We start from the raw sequence: 19,915 nt of genomic DNA, 5'->3' as shown, positions 1-19,915 counted from the left end.
GATGATAAAGCACCTACTGGACTGAACACATCTCTTCTTGATTAATGGCCCTACAGTGTGTTGCTGCTAGTCCCTTTTATAGCCTCCGTCTCTGGATTACATCATTTCGCTGCTCCATTAACTGGGGCTGGACAAGTCAATTGGATGGCTGCCTGCAGCACAAGCCTAAAGTAATACATAAAAATGAATGGGGGGAAGGGGTGGTTAATGTGCAGAGCTAAGGTTAAAAATCCAACGCAGCCTAAACCACTTGCAGGATCTTGGGAGTTCCAAACATATTGAGCAGTAGCTTGGGGTCAGGAAACCTTGGATTTGCAGCTCTGTATTTTTATTGGCTGTTTTTGTGCTTTCCTGACTTGGTTGGTTGTTTCTTATTCTTACGCAGATAAACATCAAGAAACTAAAGCTCTTCCTGGAGAGGATTTATCTGGACAGGAATGGTAGGTAGGACTCAAGGATCATTCAGCTGTTTCATGGGAGGATGCATACCATTGCCATATGTGCTCTTATATTTTCAGCTGTCTGTCTTACTCCTACATTTATGTTTATATTTATATCTTATGAAAGGACTGGAAAGGTGTCCTTATTTACAATTACACCCAGTAATTCTGTAAACTAAAGCACAAAAAGTTATGTTCCCTGACAATTGGTGCTGCGTCTGTAGAAGGGAATTTTCCTCTTTCTGTTTCTCCTTCATGTTGTTTTTGTCCTATAATCTTTTCTCCACTATTCAACTTCTATCTTTCCACCTTAATTTTTGTCTTTATCTCGCTCCTCACCTGTCTCATTTGCCAGTTCTCCACTAGGGCCTTAATCATAAATTTTAAGCCAGAAGAGGGTCCAGTGTGATCATCTAGTCTGGCCTCCTGCACAACTAAGGCCATGGACCTTCACCCAGAATTGCTGCAACAAGCCCATAACTTCCGTTTAAGCTACACAGTCTTGATATAAAACTTCAGGTGATGAAGAATCCACCACATCCCTTGGTAAATTGTTCTAGTGGTTAATTACCTTCACTTAGGGCAGGGGTTCCCAACACAGTGCCCATGGGCACCATGGCACCTATGGGGGCATCTAAATGTGCCTGCGTCCTGCCTGGCGGTGGAGCATCTGCCGAAATGCCACCAAATTTCTGCAGAGTTTCGGTGGCGACGCCTCTCGATGATGCCACTTGCTGCAAACAAGAGATGTCATCGAGAGGCGTCGTTGCCAAAATGCCACAGAAATTCGGCGGCGTTTTGGTGGATGCTCCACAGCCGCCATTGTCCTTCATCTGGCACCTGCCAGATGAAAAGGTTGGGGAACACTGACTTAGGGTGACCAGACAGCAAGTTTGAAAAATCAGGACAGGGGGTAGGGGGTAATAGGTACCTATGTAAGAAAAAACTCAAAAAATTGTGACTGCTCCTATAAAATTGGGACATCTGGTCACCCTACCTTCACTGTTTAAAAATTGTTACATTTTTCTCTAAATTTATATAGCTTCAACTTCTAACCATTGGCTTGTGTTGTGTCTTTGTGTGTTTGATTGAGGAGCCATCTGTGACAGATATGGCAATAATTACCATAATATTGGAAGAGCTTGCTGAATTGAGTTTAAATATCTCTGGAGTTCGCTGTACTAAATGCAAAATTTACATATTATTGTGAGCTGGGATTGTCTGTAATCTTTCTGGGGAGAGTGAAGTGGAGGGAAAGGGGGAATGTGATGTGAAGCCTGGAAGTGTTACAAACTTCCAAGGACTCCACTGAACAATGTGCCTGACAAGAATGAACTTTTGGGCCAAACAGTGTCAAGTGGTTTGCCTGGAGAAATCTCTAGGGGGAAGTGAATGCAAATTACCACCTCTGGTTATGCAACAACCTAGATTTTTGAAGATATTCTCTGGGGAAAGGATCATTATATGCTGATTACCTCTTCCCAGAGTCTCAAAATCAAAGGTCCAAGATATATAAAAGGAAAGACTAACCTACTCATAGTTTTTTCTGGTTCTGAATCTGAGACTGTTATGAGCTTGTAACCATGGGGAAAACCTAGCTGTGGGCTTGGAAAGACTAACATCTGCCAGAGCCTGAGGTTAAAGTCGGGGTCACCTCTGGTAAGCTTTTTAGCATGTGTGTAGGTTCTTTTTCTGTTTTTAATGTGTTTTCTCTGTAATGCTTTCACCTTAATAAATGAGCTTGCCAGAAAAGGTAGTGTGGTGCTGTTCATAGCCTTCAGAGAGAAAGCAAAATGCAGATGCTGTCCTATTTTGGCAGGCTGGTTTGCTGGGGATATCACAGTGTAGGCAGGAACTGTGCAGCCTGGAAAAACCCAAGTCAGGAGGGAAAGGGATGTAGGACTCTACCCAAGAGAGGTGAAAGCTGAGGCACTGGGAGCTTAAATGGGAGTCCTCAAGGGACACGGAGGGGGGGATACAGGAGCAATTGACCTGAACTGTGACACTGTCTGATTATCAAAAATCTCTTTTCCTTGGAGGCATTTGGAAATTCTGATTGTCATCTCTTAATCTTCTCTTGGGTAAACTAAACAGATTAAGCTTCTTAAGATCTTTTCTATGAAGCATGTTTTTGAAGACCTCAATTCTTGGAACTCTTTTCTGAATCCTTTCTTTTTCAATTGCCTTTTAAAAGGACATCTGGACATGGTATTCTAGTAATGGGCTCACTAATGCCATTTACAGAGGTAATACCATCTCCTCACTCCTACTTGATGTTCCCCCTACTTATGCATCCAAGGATTGTGTTCACTTTGTTAGCTACAGTGTTGCATTGGGAGCTCCTGTTCAACTGGTTATCTACCATTACTTCCAAGTCCTTTTCTGCCTTCTCGGATACTGTCTCCCATCATATAAATGTGACCTACATTCTAGATACCGTATATATGTTTCCATATATACGACCTTGCATTTGGCTGTAGTAAAATGCATGTTGTTCAAATGTGTTCGCCTTACCAAGCATTCCAGGCCAGTCTGTATAACTGACCTGTAGCCATAATCTTGTGATCTAACAGTATTATGAGAATCTAGCTATTTGCACCTCTCCAGACACACCTACATCCTTCCCCAGTTTAAAGAGACAAGACAGACAAAGGGCAAGAGAAAGGCAAAGTGATTTGCTCATGGTCATGCAGCAGCTAAGTGGCAGAGCCGGGAACAGAATTTAGGTATTCTCAGTCACTGGCCAATACCTTGATCCATGGGTTTTTTGTTCATTATGTGGGAAAACTTTCAGTATGCCTCTGCGTAGGATGGCTGTCCGTGCTGTACTACTGTACGAGAACCAGAAAGGTGGTTTTATGAAGGTATAAAGACTGATATTGGCAGCCACTTAGAAATGAATTCTAAATCTGGCAACATGCAATTCTCATCACTAATGGCAGCTATGTGCTTGTTTCCCCACACAAAACACTGACAATGGGCTGGTAAAGCAGTAGGCACGCAATTTCTCCTGTATCTCTCCTATTCCCTCACCCAGCCCAAAAAGGGCTGGTGCGGAGGGGGATTGTGTGGCAACGATGAGGGCCAGGATCCAATCTAAACAAAAGGCAGCTCCCAAAAATGCTCATGTCACTTCTGGCTCTCAGCCTTAGTAACCCTCTGCTCCGCAGTTCTCCTGGCATCCCCAGTATATTTTGGCCTTGTGTTTTTCCTGTAACTCATTAATCCAAGCTTTGTGCAAGTTCAACCATGTTTCTTGCAGCCTGATGCATGGATTCTTCCTTAATCTGCCCATAACAGAAGCCAAGCAACATTGTGAAGACAGTCACTGCTTTATATGCAAATAATGTGTTTCTAAATCAATTATAATTCAAAGCAAGGAGTGAAATCCTGCTGAGATGCACACAAGACTTAGAATGGGAATAGGAATAGAAAGGTAGAGCTACTTCCTTCTCAAACTAAATTCAGCCAACTCGAAAACTTGGATCTCTGAAGTTTGTAATAAGTGACTTTTAAATGAGTGAGGAATATGAGATTGAGGCCATTCGCCCCTTTATACATCCCAAATAGGCTATTACATTCTAGCAGTGGATTTATTACAGACCATATGACAGAACCCCATTAATCCAAAGAGATAACTAATGGAATTTACCTAACCAAGTGGATTTTTGAGGAAAAGGGGACCTTTACAATGCAAATTATGCATTCCAGGACCTGCCCAATTTTGGTGAATGGATATTTCAATATAAAAGGGTATTGGATAATTGAAGATCTATTTCTAGTTACAAGATTGACCTGTACATAAGCACGAGTAAATGCTGAGTTTAGTAAAACTGTGTGTTTATAATTGGAGGTGTTTTAATTATTCACTGTGTCTATTTCTCTGATAAATTTTGTTTTCACAAATTATCCATGGGAAAGTCATGATTTGTATGAGTTATTCACTGTTTGAACAGTGTTTGTGAATGAATTTTAGCTGCTAGCTTGTTTCAAGGCTTGTTGCTATTTGATGTTGATGCCATGTGCGGGTTGGAAAGGGTTAGTTTCAAATTGTTGAACGCCATCTATTTTTATTTTTAAAATTACTAAAAATATTTAGTTTAGAGAAATGTTAGGCCAGCTCTTATTAACTGGTGGTGTGCTTACCATCAAAATACGGGTGTAGCTCCCACAGTTTAGTCAGAAGGGTTCATTTACATATCTTAGGGGAACAGCACGATCAAGCAAAATAATCACAATTATTAATCAGGGCTCTTTGATTATTAAGAAAAGGAAGAGAAAACATTAGACAAAACAACACAACACTGTCATAACATTTTTCCCAGATCTGGACCTTAGCGTCCAAAATATGGGTGTTAGCATGAAAACCTCCAAGCTTAGTTACCAGCTTGGACCTGGTAAAGCTGCCACCAGCCAGGAATCTATACAGTGCCTGGCGCACTGTGGTCTCCCCAAAACCTTCCCTGGGGGACCCCCAGACACAGATTCCTTGAGTCTCACAACAAAGGGGAATAAACCATTTCCCTTCCCCCCTCTGGGTGTTCCCTCCCTGGGTTCCTGGAGAGATATACAGAAGCAAGCTCCGTGAATCTAAACAGAGGGACTCAACCCTCCCGGTTTCCAGTCCTGGAAACATAAGTACTTCCCCCCTCACCCAGAGGGTATGCAAAGTCAGGTTAGTAAATCTAACACAAAGAGATTTTCCCCCGACTTCTTCCTCCCACCAATTCCCTAGTGAGCTGCAGACTCAATTCCCGAGTCCCCACTAAAGAAAAAACTCCAACAAGTCTTAAAAAGGCTTTATATAAAAAAGAAAGAAAAGGACATAAAAATGGTGTCTCTGTATTAAGGTGACAAATACAGGGTCATTTGCTTAAAAGAAAAAAATGAATAAACAGCCTTATTCAAAAAGAATACAATTCAAAACATTCCAGCAACTACGCACATGTAAATACAAAAGAAAACAATATAAACCTATTATTGTCTTACTATTCTTGTACTTACAACTTGGAAACAGAGATTAGAAAGCCAGGAGATAGAAAGATCACTCTCAGAGCCGAGAGGGTCAGACCCAAGACAAAAAACAAAGAACTCACACACAAACTTCCCTCCACCCAGATTTGAAAAAGTCTTGTTTCCTGATTGGTCCTCTGATCAGGTGTTTCAGGTTACTAGTGTTACCCCTTTTACAGGTAAAAGAACATTAACCCTTAGCTATCTGTTTATGACAAACACGAAGATACACTGGTTACTTCGATTACAATCTCTTCTGTATGTCTCTGTGGAGAGCTTTTAACAGAGCTGGTATCTTTGAGAGTGAGCTCTGAGGTCACTTTTCTCATGGGGAAGTTAAGACCAAAATATATTATTTTTCCAAAATTATTGTGAATTCAGTTTTAGTACATTATTAGGTACTTAAAACTGTTTATGTATCAGGAAAAATTGTTCTGTGGCAATGAAGCCTGTCTAGTTACTTAAACAGTTTATAGATTGACAAAGAAAACAATCTTAACTAAGTCTTGTGAAATTAGAGGAAGACTTAAAATTAGTTACTTTGAAAGAGCCGTTTAAGGAACTGTCTTAAGACAGGCCAATTACAAATATTAAGAAACTTAAATCCAGTTACATACCACTATTTCCTCATTTACCAATATTTAGCCCCTGTCTCTTTTCCAGGAATACATGGTCAAACCACTTGCTGATTAACAGGAGAAACTGTTAGTTCGTTAAATTACAACAGCATTTCAATCCTCCGACAAAATCACTACAAGCGTTGTAAATCAAATCCCTTGGCAGTGTCTTAGTTAACATCATTTCACTAATCCACGATGAGGACTTAGGAAGGTTTTGCATGGTCTGGTTTCTTATTGAGTCTTTGTTGTTTCTAGCATCTGCCTATGGCAACTTGCTTGTTGAGTATAGCACAGGGGTGGGCAACCTATGGCATGTGTGCTGAAGGCAGGACGCGAACTGATTTTCAATGGCACTCACACTGCCCAGGTCCTGGCCACTGGTCCGGGGGGCTCTGCATTTTAATTTAATTTTAAATGAAGCTTCTTAAACATTTTCAAAACCTTATTTACTTTATATACAACAATAGTTTAGTGTTATATTATAGACTTTACAAAGAGACCTTCTAAAAATGTTAAAATGTATTACTGGCATGTGAAACTTTAAGTTAGAGTGAATAAATGAAGACTCAGCACAACACTTCTGAAAGTTGCCGACCCCTGGTATAGCACAAAGTGAGTGTGAGGGGGCTCATTTCAGAGTTTTTATACCCCTCTTCCGACTGTCATGAAATTGCAGGAAAACACACATCTTTCAGGCTTGTTTAGTTTCAAAGTTGGTTGATGTCACCCTTCCAATGTTGGTTTAAGTGACGCTCTCAGCTCCTGAACATGCAATCAGTTTAATTGAATATGCTACATTTCTGTAATTGTCTTTGTTTTTCTTGTGTCAGGAAAGATCCAAATAACTTTTAAAGTTAGTTGTGACATTTTCCTTTTAATGCAGTCCAGGTTCTGCAAGTTTCTTCAATTTTATTAGAGTTTGATGGGAAACGAAATTCTGTTTTCAAAAAGTCCAACCATTCTTGTTCTTTATACAAAAGGATTTAGTTCTCAAAACAGTCTTTTAAAATTAAATAACTCTTACAAAGCCTTTAGCTTAAATAATTCAAATTTGTTGACTTCGTAGAGATGATTTTTGTCTTCTGGAGTGGTGAGAGTTTGCTTGTGCATTGCTAGTATTTAATTAATTATCCATCAATATAAATATCCTGTGCTTAATTGCCTCCTTGCACTAGTTTAGCAAAGTCATTAGTTTTCATGTTGGCATATAAAGCATTTTACCATTTACCCAGCAATGATATTAGGGCCTTTTCATTTAGCTAATATATTTGCAAGTCTGCATTTCACAAAGATGTTTGTCATGTCAGTATTTAAGAAATAAACAAAAATGTAAAACATCTTCAACTAGATGTGTTTTTCTCCAAAGTTTTTAAGAACACAATCAGGTTTCTTGCAAGAAGGTGGGTCTTGGTAGAGCCCAGTTTGCCTAGATATTTGTCTCTGATAACACTCTCTATGTTCCTTTTTACAATTAGGCCTCTGCTTAAAACAAGGAAGTTTCACAGGGTCTGTTTCTTGATGTTTGCTTGTTCTTGGGAGATAGAAGTAGAAACCTTCTGGAATATCTTTAATTAGCTTTAATATTTTGTAACATAACTAGCTAAACAGAGCTTGGCTATTTTGGAGGGCCTAGGCATAGAGCCACTACTCCTCCAGATCGAGAGGAGTCAGTTGAGGTGGTTTGGGCACCTGATAAGGGTACCCCTTGGGAGGCTTCCATTGGAACTCTACTGGGCAAGTCCCACTGGGCAGTAGCCCCGAGGCCAACCCAGGACATGCTGGAGGAATTTTAACCCCCAGCTGGTCTGGGAACACTGGGGAATCCCCCAGGGGGAGCTGGAACCTGTTGAGGAGGAAAAGAGGGTCTGGTCCTCTCTACTATCCATGCTGCTGCCACGAACCTCACCTCAGGAAAAGCAGCATAAAGGAAAAAGAAGACGGCTAGCTAAATGTTATCTATTGTTTTCAAGGATCCTGGTTATAATATTCTTGTACCTTTACCTTAATATTCAGTAAAAATGTAAACAACTTTTGTAACAACTTACAAACATGAAGTTGTAGTAATTTTATTAATATCATTTTTGCATCAATATTGAGGTCTCTCCCCTATGCATGCTATTGGTTACATGGCATTTTTTCCCTAAGTGACTGATGTAGACTTTCTAAACCTGAAGAATCTCATTTTTTGGAATGTTTTGATTTGTATTAATTGGGTTTCCATTTGTAATTGTTGGATGAATCTTCTTGTTCTCATGGACGTGTTTTTATATGTACAAGAACAGTTTTAGTGAGGATCTTCTTGGGAATATTTATTTGCTCCCAATAATACTTGCCAATGCTTTTGTTTTCTGTGAACATCCTGTGAGTATAATCCTGCTCCGCAAATGCTTTTTAACAAAATGGGTTGAGAGTACCAGTGAGGTAAAGTTTTAGTAACAAGAATATTTGTAACTACTAAGAACATACACTTCCAGAGTGCTGTACCAATATTAGTGTAGTTAAGTCTCGCAACAGCCTAGTGTAGTAAATATTATCCCCTCTTCAAAGATGCGGGAGCCAGAGGCAGAAAAAGATTAATTGACTTGTCCAAGGTCACGAGCAAATACGAGATTAGGACATAGGCATTACTAGCTACCAGCCCCATGCTCAGTCTAGAATAGTGGTTCTCAACCTTCCAGGCTACTGTACCCCTTTGTCTGATTTTTCTTGCATATCTCCAAGTTTCGCCTCACTTAGAAACTACTTGCTCACGAAATCAGACATAAAAATACAGAAGTGTCACAGCACACTATTACTAAAATATTACTTTCTCATTTTACCATATTAATATTGAATAAATCAACTGAAATATAAATATTGTACTTACATTTCAGTGTATAGTGTATATAGAGCAGTATAAACAAGTCATTGTCTGTATGAAATTTGTTTGTACTGATTTCACTAGTGCTTTCTATGTAAACTCTTGTAAAACTAGGCAAATATCTAGATGACTTGATGTACCCCTGGAAGACCTCTGTGTACCTTTGGTTGAAAACCACTGCTCTAAAACATGCTGTATTTCTAGTAGTAGATTTCTGCTAGAGTATATTCAACACTTCTTATTCCAACCTTACTCAGGAAAGATGTCATCACAATTAAACTTTGCTGCATGATTAAAGAATGCCGAAGAGTGCCCTGTATTGTAACTATAACACTGCACTGAAGACAACTCTCACAGACAACTCTCATTTTCCTTGCAATCAAAAATGGCATAAAAAGAACTATAAATTCTTTTGAAGTTCCTTTTTGACTTTTTTATTTTGAGTTTGTATAGAACCGCCATCCATGAGGCTAACAGAAATGAGCAACAAGGGCAACTCATTTCACAGGCCTGTGACACAGCTCCCCCTCTGTAAAATGGGGCTAATGACTCTTCCCCTGGATGGAAACAGCTATGTAAATTATTATTACTAACCATAATTGTATTGGCATATCTGCAGACTGTACCCATGTGAAAAAAATATGACAGGTTCTGTTTTCGGTACCAAGTTCTGGCCCTGCTAATGGCCTCTTTGTTCTGTTCCAGTTAAAGAGCATCCCACCTGTGAAATCCCTGTCTAATATAAAATCAGCATACCTGGCACAGCACTATCACTCCTGGCCCACCAATGTATGAGACATACTGGAGCCTGGCCAACACAGGTTATGGCTCTGCAATCCCCAGCCACAGTAAGAGCCATTATAATCTAGTATAATGTGGAGTAGACTGAAGACTATGTAGGGGGCTGAATTTTTCCCTAATTGCCCTGAAAATCAGGAAATGATAAACAGCCACCGTTGCCTCATCTTTCTTCCTCTCCTCCGGCTCCACATCAAGGCCAGTGATGAATGAAATTTGGATCGATCTAGAGATCAAAATCTTGCGATTCTTGCTTAAGCCAAACTCTCGTGAGGACTCATCCTGCCAGGAGCCTCAGATGAGGTTGCAGCACTGTGGATTTTGGGGTAATTCAGCCCCTTTATCTCAAATTGTGCACCCAAAAACAAAGGACCAAAATGATCAGTTACTTTTGAAAATGTCAGCCCTCATTCTCTACTAACTTTTTAACTGTCATTGACTTCAAAGAGTAAGGACTGCAGGGTTTGGGTTTTAAGGAGTATAAGTCTGTTTAGGCTCTTTGCCCTTCCTAGCTGAGACAGAAGGATGCCATATAGTTTTTTTAAAACTATTTTAAAATAGCCTACAACGATGCACTAACTTTTTCTACTGTCCAAGAACCAAACCACGCCATTCATTTTGGTCCTATAGCAATGACTGAGTTCAGGGAGTGATGCTTATCTAATCTAGTGGGATTTTTGTCACTGAAACATCTAGCAAGACAAAGTGGATGAGGTAATGTCTTTTATTGCACCAGCTTCTAGTAGTGAAAGAGACCAGCCTTTGAGTTACACAGAGCTCTTTTTCAGGTCTGGGAAAGATACTCAGAGTGTGACAGCTAACACAGAAGGTGGAACAGATGGTTTAGCATATGTAGTTCACATTTATTTCAAGGGACCATTCAAGGTGCAGTAGCCCGTTAATGTCTCTCCAGTCACTGGGGGGAGGCCGGTGGCAGTGGGAGGAAGTGGAGAGGGGGTTAGCGGGTTATACATTGTTGTAATAAGCCATAAATCCAGTGTCTCTATTTGGTCCATGATTTTTAGTGTCTAGCAAAGTTAAGGATTTAATAAGCTCCCAGGCTCATCTTTTTAAGGTATTGTGCAGGTTTCCTTTGAGGATAAGGCTGAGAAGCCAGATCTACAATGGTCGCTTAGTGAAAAATGTTCACCCACAAGTGATATGATGTTTTTGTCCTTTATCATTTTTCTGCATTTATTTATTTGAGAGCATAGTGAATGTCTGGTTTCACCCACATAGTTGTTGGGGCATTTAGTGAACTGGATGAGGCAAACCACATGTTGTGAAGGGCAGGTATAGGATCGATGGATCTTGAAAGGTGTATTGTGGGTGGTGTTTATTGTAGCAGTGAAGATACGTCTGCAGGTTTTGCATCTGTTCTGGCAGGGTCTGGTGCCTCTGAGTTGGTGTGTCCTGGTCTGTGGGGAACTTTTTTCTGATGAGCTTGGAGAGGTTATGTGGGTTGATTGAAGGCCGGAAGAGGGGGTTCAGGATGGGGTCCCTATTGAGTATGGGTTACAATTGTTTGATGGTGCCGCTTATGGGTTCCAGTATGGGATGGTAGGTGACAACTAGGGTTGTGCTGCTGGACGGGATTTTATTTCTGTATTGAAGCACATTCTCTTGATGTGATCTACTTCTCTGATGGATTGTCCTTGTTTGGTGAAGGTAGTTTCAAGTGTATTAAAGTGTGTAGCGGGGCGGTCAGCCCGCTCTGACTAAGAAGGGATTAAAAGCCAGCCCTGAGAGAGAAAACCCTAGGCTGATTGGGGAAACAGCAGCAGCTGGGTCACGCCCGATCAGGCTGCAGCTGGCCCTGTAAAGGGGCTGCTAGGCTGAAGCTCAGGCAGAGAGAGAAGATCCTGGCTGCTGGGAAGCTCAGGGTGCCTAGAGTGAGGCAGGGCTGGAGAAAGGCTAGAGGGGCTGGGGAGCTCCAGGCTGGCAACTCCCCAGGCTGCAGGGCCTTGTCCAAGGCCCCAAAGAGGTACTGGGTTGCAGAGAAAGGTAGCAGGTCCAAAACTGCCTTGCCTGTAGTGAGTGGCTTATACTGCAGTCTTCCCCAGGGAGTGGGGGCAAGTTGGTGACTGGCAGTAGCCTATGACTGAGGTGAGGTGGGGATGGGGGTTCTGTGTGGAGGGGAGACCCCAAGAGTGAGGGGTTACTTCCAGGGGGCAGCACTCCCAGATAACAGGGCACCAGAGAGGGATGCGGGGGCCAAGCGGCAGTGGGACACCAACCTGCAGAGGGCACTCCAATGGCTGGACAAGCTAATTCCAAGAGATGACAAGTGGGAAGCGCCTCAGGGGTGAGTCCCGCACCGCTACAAAGTGTATATCCCAGGCTTTCTTCTAGGAGCCTATTGTGTGATAACCGAGTGCTTGGCTGTAGATAAGTGATTTTTGGTGTGTTTGGGGTGGTTACCGGATCTGTGAAGGTAGGTGTGGTGAACTGTGGGTTTCTTGTATATAGTTGTCTGCAGGGTTTCATTGTTGAAGCTGATCGTGATGTCCAGGAAGTTGGTGCTAGCGTGGGAGTGTTCTAAAGAGAGTTCAATGGATGGATGGTGATTGCTGAACTTATGGTGGAAATCTATGAAGGCATTTAGGTTGGCTGTGCAGAGAATGAAAATATCATCAATATATCTCAGGTATATCATTGACTTCTTTAAGGTGGTGCAGGAAGAGGTTGGCATACTGGGGAGCCATCCTACTACCCATGATTTGGGCAAAGTGTTTCTTGTTGAATGTAAAATTGTCATGGGTGTGGCTATGTTTGGGGTGGATATCTGTGTATTGTCCGTTATCTTGTAAACATTTTGCAGTGATGCCATCATTGAGAGGGATGTTAGTGTATAGGGCTGTGACATCCATGATGGCAAGGATGGTATTCTAAGGGAGGCTGTTAATGTTGCAGAGTTTCTGGATGAAGTTGGCAATATCCTGGAGGAAGCTGGCCCTTTGTCTGGTGAGTGGTTTGAGGATGGTTTCTATGAGTCCCAATTTTCCTTCAGTAAGAGTGCAGTGGGCAGATAAGATGGGTCTGCCTGGGTTCCCTTGTTTGTGTATTTTGGGAAGCATATAGAAGTTCCCTGGGGTGGGTTCATGGGGGATGAGGTTGTGGAGTTTCTCTTGGAGTTGTTTGGGGAAGGATTTAATGTGGCTGGAGGTTTTCTTTGAGTTCTTTATAATATGTGGTGTTGGAGAGTTGTTGGTTGCCCTCATTAACATAGTCAGCACAGTTGAGGACTACAATGGCACCCCCGTTGTCTGATGGTTTGATCACTACTGGGTGGCTAGATATCAGGGATGATATATCTGTCCTCTTGGTTGTGGAGAGATTGTGATGTTTGATAAGAAATTCAGTCAGTTTTTTTTCCTGATGCAATCAATGTCATGATCAAGAGTGAAGTTTTGTCTGCTGTGTGGTGTCCAGTTAGATGATTCTTTTTTCTTATGACTGATGGTGGGAAAGTGGTAATTGTGGGTAGTTTAATCATTGCTGTGAAAGAATTCTTTGAAGTGGAGTTGGCGGAGGAATTTTTATTTCTCCTTATGTTAGAACTGTACCCAGTTCAGTGGTGGGGAAGAAGTTCAGTTCCTTGGAGAGTACAGATAATTCAGCCCTGGTTAGGGGTAGCCTTGATAAGCTGATGGAGTGTCATATAGGGTCCATGCGGTGGGTCCGGATGTCATGGTTTCTCTCGGAGGTGGTGTTTCGTGGGTTGTGGAGCTGTTATAGCTGATGCCACTTTTTGTTTCTGTGTTGGATGGCTGTCATAAGGTTTTTTTGATAGTTGTTTTGGGTCAGGTGGTGCATGATTTCCAGGTAAATTTCCTAATTCTTTTTTTTCCAGTGTGTAGGAGCGTGAGGTGATTTCTTATTTGAGGTGGTCCCCTTTGGAGTATGAGAGGTACAATAAGTTGTTCCTCAGTTTTTCTCATGTCCTTCTGCGGAGCTGTTCAGCATATTTGCAGTTGTATGCAGTGGTCAGCAAGATATAGATGGTGAGACTTCTGGGGATGATTTGTTTCTTGCATTTGCTCAGGAAGTAGATGTCACTGTTAAGTTCTGCTTCCTTTTTCTTCATGTTGTTTCCATTTCAGACAGCAAAATTTGGTATCTTCCAGTGTTGTAGCTGTGTTGGTCCCGGTATATTAGAGAGACAAGAGAGGTGACGCAATAGCTTTTATTGAACCAACTTCTGTTGGTGAAAGAGACAAACAGTCAAATTTACACAGAACTCTTCTTCAGGTCTGGCAAATGTACTCAGAGTGTCACAGCAAAATACAAGGTGGAACAGATTATTTAGCATAAGGAGTTATTTCAAGGTGAAATGGCCTGTTAACACCTCTCCAGCCATAAAGTGGGGGTGGGAAAGCTCTATATGTGTGTGGAGCTGGGGGTTAGTGGGTTATAGAATGTTCTGATAAATACTCATCCTCAAAGGAAACCAGCACAACACCTTCCAAAGATGACCCTGGGAGCTTAAATATTGTAACTTTGCTAGATTTATAGCATGGGCAGCAGATGCCCTGCCAGCAGGGGGAGGCTAGCCCCTGGCTGGCCCCGCCCCTTCTCCTCCCCCAGCTCCTAAGCACAGGGTGGGCAGGTGGTGCATGGCCCCTCTGGCCCCCAAGCGCAAGGAGGGAGAGTGGCCTTCCCCAGACTCCCCCAAGCACAGTGTTGGCAGCGCTTCCAGCCCTCTCTCTTGCAGTGCTGGGCGGCACAGCCCTGGTGGCCCCAGTCCCCATCCCAAGTCCCAGCCGCCCTAGCCCAGCAGAACTGAAAAGGAGCAGCCTGGCCTGGGGAAAGAGCAAGCAGGGGAGGAGCATAGGCAGGGCCACTTAGGGCTGCTTGGGGAGGCACAGCCTTTGCCAGCCTATTGGACACACCACCCATGATTTATGGCTTATTGCAACAATCTAAAACCAACACTGTCTAGCCCCGCCCCTGCTCCTGCCAGCTTCCTCCCTTCTTCCCCCCCCCCACCCCCTTCCTGGCTGGAGAGGTGTTCATGGACCATTTCATCTGTCCCTTGAAATACGTTAATTACTTATACTAAACAGTTTGTTCCACCTTGCATTTAGCTGTCACATTCTGAATATATTTCCCAGACCTGAAGAAGAGCTCTGTGTAAGCGTGAAAGCTTGTCTCGCTCACCAACAGAAGTTGATGCAGTAAAAGATATAATCTCATCCATCTTGTTTCTCTAATACCTTGGGACCAACAGGACTACAAGAAGGCTGCATACAACTGCATCATCTAGAAACTGAAATAATTTGACTGTTTTCTTTGGTGAATTAGCTGGTACCACAGGAAATGGGATAACCAAACAAAAAGCTTGCTTTTGATTTCATGTACCAATACATTTCTTTAAACTCAGACATGACTGTATGGATGTTAATGTTCATACAATACTGCCACCCAGTGTCTAGTTAGAATAGCAGGAGGCAGGGAAATTACAGAGCTTCATATTGTGTTATGTGATCAATTCGTTTTTTCTCTGTGCTGTGTTGGGAACATCTATCTCTGGTCGTTCTGGAAAAACAACAACATATGTGCTATGCTGTAGAAAGTCACACACTATAATGGATACTGCTATGCAAACATTTAAAATATAATCTGAGGCACTGCAGATGTACATCAGACTGGGGAAAGCAAAAGGTACTGTGCCCTCCACCTTTTAAGAAAGATAGATGTACTTACTTGAAATTTAAGCCACATGCTTTAAACGGCAGCCTTTGATTTGTTTTAAACCCAAAGAAAGGGATAATATTATTAGCAGGAGAGACACATTTTTTGTTTGAATTTAACAATGAATGCTATCTCAAATATTCAAAAATCATGAGATTGGCTTTGAAATGATGAGATTAGGTAAAAATAGCAGATTTGGTGTTTATTTGCCTTCTGCTTTTTGAGCATTTAGGGAGCACTTGGGTCACATTTTGAAGCTTTCTCCACAGCCACGAGGGCTAGAAACATTTTTTCTTTAAGCACAAAGGCTGAACACAGCACATATCCACTTGACTCCAGGACCTGGGGCTTCAATGAAAACAATAATTACCATGAGACTCACGATGAAATCATGAGAGTTGGTAACACTGCCTGTGTGTGTCTGCACTCATGTAGATAGCAAAGCAGGACAGGGTAATTCAGACAGAACCATCCAGAAGTAAGGTTGTGTTTATTGGTTACTATACATGCTGAGTATCTGTTTCTGAAGCTGTATGGAAAGTTTCCATTAGTGCTGATTGGAAGTTTTCCAGTGAAAATCCCTCACTTTGGATCCGGCCCATGCGATTGCCCCCTGTGGCACTGCGGGCCACGCGCTGCTCTCAGAAGCAGGGGGGCAGAGGGCTCCATGCATTGCCCTTGCCTTTAGACACCACCCCCCACAGCTTCTATTGGCTGGGAATGGGGAACAGGGGCCAATGGGAGCTTTGGGGGAGATACCTGAAGGTGCGGTAAGAGCAGCGCATGCAGAACCCTCCACCCTTTTCCCTCCCCGGGGGCTGCAGCACTTTCTGGAGCATCATGGCGTGGGACCAGGCAGGCATGCAGGGAGCCTGCTGCTGCCCTCCTCCCCCCAAAGCCACTTTAAGTAAGCGGTGCTGGGCTGGACCCTGAACCCCTCCTGCACCCAACTCCCTGCCCTGAGCCCCCTTGTACACCCTGCACCCCTCCTGCACCCCTCCTGCACCCCAGGCCCTGCCCTGAGCCCCGTCCCACAGTCTGCACCCCTGCCCTGAGCCCCCTCCTGCACCCCGCACTGTTCCTGCACCCCAACCCTCTTCCCTGAGCCCCCTCAGATACCCTGCACCCCTCCTCTGCCCCAATCCCTTGTCCTGAGCCCCGTCCTGCACACTGCACCCCCTCCAACACCCTGCATTCCCTTCCATACCCCAACCCCCTGCCCCACATACAATTTCCACACCCAGATGCGGCCTGCAGCCCAAAAAGTTTGCCCACCCCTGCTCTAAGCCCACCTTGCCTCAATGGCTACTACCAGTCATCATCTAGCCCCCGTTCTGTGGGTCAGACTGCAGTCTGTCATGGCCACTCATCATTGGCAAGGGAATAGGACCTGTTGCCTTTGCCTATCCCTGGACTGCCCCTCTGCAGACCCAATACCTTTCATAGGCCTTCAACAAAGCCTGCAGTCTGGGGGTTTACCAGGCTGGAGCTCCCCAGCTCCCTTTGCCCTTCTACAGCCCTGCACTGCTCTGCTCTGCTTCAGGTACCTTGCATCCAGGCAGCGAGACCTTCCCACTCCAGGGCTAGAGTGAGACTCCTCCAGTTTTTGGCCCCCAGCCCTCTTATCAGAGCCAGTTGGCCCCTAATTGAGCTGGCCACACCTGTGGTCAGCTATTCCCTCAGCTGCCCTCACTCCTTGTATCCCAGCGGTAGCCCTCTTCAGGGCTGCATTTAACCCGTTCTGCTGGAGTAGGGCATCTTTACTTATTTCATCTTTACTTATTAGGGAAGCCCTCAGTTAGAATGTCTGGTCTGCTGCAGTGTATTTGGGAGGGAGATGGAAAGAAAGAATTTGTTGCCCCTAAGGCTACAGAGCCTGTGTAATTTACATTTAATTATTAACTGTCCTAAATTGAGATTTTATCTCTGCTAAAGAGAGAACAGAGGCTCAGATGAGGTGAGGATTAGTAGATCCTTAAGAACATAAGAATGGTCATACTGGATCAGACCAGTGGTCCATCTAGTCCAGTATCCTATCTTCTGACTGTGGCTGGTGCCAGATGCTTCAGAGGCAGGGGCGGCTCCAGGCACCAGCACGCCAAGCGTGTGCCTGGAGTGGCAAGCCACGGGGAGTGCTCTGCTGGTCGCCACGAGGGTGGCAGGCAGGTTGCCTTCGGCGGCATGCCTGCAGAGGGTCCGCTGGTCCCGCCGAATCCACGGGACCGGGGACTTCCCACAGGCAAGCCGCTGAAGGCAGCCTACCTGCTGTGCTTGGGGCGGCAAAATACCTAGAGCCGCTCCTGTTCAGAGGGAATGAACAGAATAGGGCACTTGCTGAGTGATCCATCCTCTGTCATTCAGTCCCAGCTTCTGGCAGTCAGAGGCTTAGGGACACCCAGATAGGGTGACCAGATGTCCCGATTTTATAGGGACAGTCCTGATATTTGGGGCTTTTTCTTATATACGCTCCTATTACCCCCCACACCCGTCCCGATTTTTTACACTTGCTGTCTGGTCACCCTACACCCAGAGCAGCTTGGCTAATAGCCATTGATGGCCCTATTGTCCATGAACTTATCTAATTCTTTTTTTAACCCAGTTATACTTCTGGCTTTCACAAGCTTGGGTGAAAGTGATCATGAAATCATAGAGTTTGCAACTCTAAGGAAGGGTAGAAGGGAGTACAGCAAAATAGAGACAATTGATTTCAGGAAGGTGGATTTTGGTAAGCTCAGAGAGCTGATAGGTAAGGTCCCATGGGAATCAAGACTGAGAGGCAAAACAACTGAGGAGAGTTGGCAGTTTTTCAAAGGGACACTAGTAAGGGCCCAAAAGCAAGCTATTCTGATGGGTAGGAAATATAGAAAATGTGGCAAAAGACCACCTTGGCTTAACCACGAGATCTTGCATGACCTACAAAATAAAAAGGAGTCATATAAAAAATAGAAACTAGGTCAGATTACAAAGGATGAATATAGGGAAACAACACAGGAATGCAGGGGCAAGATTAGAAAGGCAAAGGCACAAAATGAGCTCAAACTAGCTATGGGAATAAAGGGAAACAAGAAGACTTTTTATCAATACATTAGAAGCAAGAGGAAGACTAAGGACAGGGTAGGCCCATTGCTCAGTGAGGAGGGAGAAACAGTAACAGGAAACTTGGAAATGGCAGAGATGCTTAATGACTTCTTTGTTTCTGTCTTCACTGAGAAGTCTGAAGGAATGTCTAACATAGTGAATGCTTATGGGAAGGGGGTAGGTTTAGAAGATAAAATAAAAAAAGAGCAAGTTAAAAATCACTTAGAAAAGTTAGATGCCTGCAAGTCACCAGGGCCTGATGAAATGCATCCTAGAATACTCAAGGAGTTAATAGAGGAGGTATCTGAGCCTCTAGCTATTATCTTTGGAAAGCCATGGGAGACGGGAGAGATTCCAGAAGACTGGAAAAGGGCAAATATAGTGCCCATCTATAAAAAGGGAAATAAAAACAACCCAGGAAACTGCAGACCAGTTAGTTTAACTTCTGTGCCGGGGAAGATAATGGAGCAAGTAATTAAAGAAATCATCTGCAAACACTTGGAAGGCGGTAAGGTGATAGGGAATAGTCAACATGGATTTGTAAAGAACAAATTGTGTCAAACCAATCTGATATCTTTCTCTGATAGGATAAAGAGTCTTGTGGATAAGGGAGAAGTGGTGGATGTTGTATAACTCGAGTTTAGTAAGGCATTTGATATGGTCTCGCATGATATCCTTATCGATAAACTAGGCAACACAAGTTAGATGGGGCTACTATAAGGTGGATGCATAACTGGCTGGATAACTGTACTCAGAGAGTAGTTATTAATGGCTCCCAATCCTGCTGGAAAGGTTTAACAAGTGGGGTTCCGCAAGGGTCTGTTTTGGGACCGGCTCTGTTCAATATCTTCATCAACGACTTAGATGTTGGCATAGAAAGTACACTTATTAAGTTTTCAGATGATACCAAACTGGGAGGGATTACAACTGCTTTGGAGGACAGGGTCAAAATTCAAAATGATCTGGACAAATTGGAGAAATGGTCTGAGGTAAACTGGATGAAGTTCAATAAAGATAAATGCAAAGTGCTCCACTTAGGAAGGAACAATCAGTTTCACAGATACAGAATGGGAAGAGACTGTCTAGGAAGGAGTATGCCAGAAAGAGATCTAGGGGTCATAGTGGACCACAAGCTGTGATACTGTTGCAAAAAAAAGCAAACGTGATTCTGGAATGCATTAACAGGTGTGTTGTAAACAAGACACGATAAGTCATTCTTCTGCTCTACTCTGCGCTGGTTAGGCCTCAACTGGAGTATTGTGTCCAGTTCTGGGCACCGCATTTCAAGAAAGATGTGGAGAAATTGGAGAGGGTCCAGAGAAGAGCAACAAGAATGATTAAAGGTCTAGAGAACATGACCTATGAAGGAAGGCTGAAGGAATTGGGTTTGTTTAGTTTGGAAAAGAGAAGAC

General features: G+C 43.4%; 1 long non-coding RNA gene across 1 annotated transcript in view; it reads left to right on the top strand.

Annotated features, from left to right (window-relative positions):
• Nucleotides 1-383: 383 nt before the first annotated feature.
• LOC115654014 overlaps nt 384-19,915 on the top strand; it is a 37,826-nt gene continuing 18,294 nt past the window's right edge. The window contains exon 1 of the long non-coding RNA XR_004001071.1: nt 384-440. This is a non-coding gene — a long non-coding RNA (uncharacterized LOC115654014). The remainder of the gene's footprint in view (nt 441-19,915) is intronic.

This window comes from Gopherus evgoodei, chromosome 6 (genome assembly GCF_007399415.2).
Source record: "Gopherus evgoodei ecotype Sinaloan lineage chromosome 6, rGopEvg1_v1.p, whole genome shotgun sequence".
Classification (NCBI taxonomy): domain Eukaryota; kingdom Metazoa; phylum Chordata; order Testudines; family Testudinidae; genus Gopherus; species Gopherus evgoodei.
The sequence above is the reverse complement of the archived record's forward strand: the minus strand, read 5'-3'. Positions and strand labels throughout refer to the sequence as shown.